Below are 2,430 nucleotides of genomic sequence, written 5' to 3' on the forward strand. Positions count from 1 at the left end.
CCCATATAAATCTATACACAAGTGTCACGCTCTCCCTCCAGGAGACTTTGGTTATAATTTCAGGACTTGGTTTGTACTTAGATAAGTACTTGAAGTGTGTCTCACAATTGCTATATTGATGGTTACGTGTAAAATAATGAAAAGTTACTTTGTATTGAATAAACTGTAACTATATCTCATCAACTATATTTAATATAGTTTATATGTTTGTTTTCCGTAATGTATTCTGAATATGTAAAGTAGTGTATAGTATTCATAAACTATACCTATTATAGTTTAGTTGTTTGTTATCTGTATTGTAATTTGAACTTTGAGATAAATATGTAGGTTTCATAAAATACCTATTATAGTTTATATTTTTGTATTTTACTGCAACGAAAATCTTTGTTTAAATTGTAAAATCTGTAATATGGTTATTCCTTGAAATTCAATATTTTTGTCCAAATAGTATTAAAACGGTTTGTAAAAATTATATTTTTGTTTAACAACTTTGAAATCATTTTATACTTATATAAATATAATATTTATATAATTATGATTAAATAGACAGTCGAATAAATAATTCTACCCCAAGCCCACAACCAAACAAGGAACATGAAATGGAGCCAAACTATAATTTTTAAGTCTCTTGAACCGTAATTATATATATATATATATATATATATATATATATATATATATATATATATATATATATATATATATAAATATTTTTAACAACGACAACAGTTAATAAAATATTGAAAACACTTAGATATTAACACAAATTTTATTGTGTTACACTTGTACCCCCCCCCCCCTTAAAATAGTGAAAAATTATGAAAACGTAGGGCTATGAACTCACCTTTTGTATGATAACGGTTTTTGCTAACGGTTAGAAAATAGTAACCTTCGGTTTAGAACACGTAACGATAGTCGTATCCTAATGATATTATCACGAAATAACAGGTATAGATTAGATAGTTTAATGATTTAAAGTGGTTAGACAACACCAGTTTTATAAATAATACTTACCAAAGTTTGTGACAATTTGATGTAAAGCTCTTGGAATGAAAGGAAATTTAAGAGAAAGTGAAGGAAATTTGAAAGAGAATGGTGTAATCTCGTTTACTGGAAGTAGAAATGGGAAGAATCACTTTTTGGTTGCCTAAATATGAAGGAAAACAAAAGGTGGCATAAGGGTATTCTGCCGAGAACTCATCTCGAGGAAGGTGTTTTCGGCCTAGAACTCTAGGTTGGCTTCGCATGTTTTCAGCCGAAAACAAGGTTTACGGTTCACAGGTTTATGGTCAAAAGATGCAACCTCGCACGTTTGCGGCTGAGAATGGAGTTTTTAGTTTGAAGGGATAAGTTTATGTGAGATTTCGGTGGGAGAAGGGTGATGATTGCGAGGGTTTTCGGTTTAAGTGGGAAAAATCCCAATTTTGCAACCCTTGAATAATAAAAGGTTTATATATATATATATATATATATATATATATATATATATATATATATATATATTAAAATTATTAATTTAACTTAAATAAATTATCAATTCAACAAATTTGACTTTTATTTGATATGTTTGACTTTTGTTGACTTTTACAGACTTGAAAATAACGGGTTGTTACATGCTCCCAGTAGCTTTAACATGTACCCAAAAATAAGCTGGACTTCTAGAAATCAATACTTGTTTACTTTCTTACCAAAGTTCAGATTTCTGATACAAGATGCTTCAATATGACTTTATCTAGGCTTCTTAAACTCATAGACCTTTTCTTAGATAGCTTACATGTGTGCCTAAACAATTTTAGAACTAACGCAATAAGTCTTTAGACCTTTTGCCATTTCTCACAATTTGAACTATGAAGATTGATGCCGTAGTCATAATCGAATTTGAGAATGCAAATATCACAATTGCTAACTCTTTAAAATCTACTTAGTGAAAGTGTTTCCTCACAATCATTTTCATGAAGTGGAGAGAAACCTTATGACACTTAGACTTTATTGTGTATGTGTTCCTATTCATGTGAAACTGTCATTTCCATCCATTATCATTAGATAAGGTCTATGACAAATTCAAACTCATATGGACTGAACTTGTTCAATCTTAATTTCTTGCCACTAGGCAGCACAAGGGCCTATCATGTCTTCAAAGTTGTTAAGCAGCTCACCCTTACTGATTAGTGAACTTTCACTGATCAAGGTTCTTTGCCTTATGCAAACAATTGAGAACTCATAGAACTTACATGCATAGTCAACTTTAACTGGAATGAGTATAGAAATAAGAATATGCCAACATAATAGGTTACACACCTCAAGTCGTGTGCTAGCGATAAATGATAGGTTTATTCTTGATTAGTTCTTGAAACGTTTCAAGATCTTTAAGACTCCCGATAGCGTCTCTACATATAAGATTCTCCAGTCAAGAACCATTCCTTGACAAAG

The sequence above is a fragment of the Lactuca sativa genome, chromosome 4 (genome assembly GCF_002870075.4).
Source record: "Lactuca sativa cultivar Salinas chromosome 4, Lsat_Salinas_v11, whole genome shotgun sequence".
Classification (NCBI taxonomy): Eukaryota; Viridiplantae; Streptophyta; class Magnoliopsida; order Asterales; family Asteraceae; genus Lactuca; species Lactuca sativa.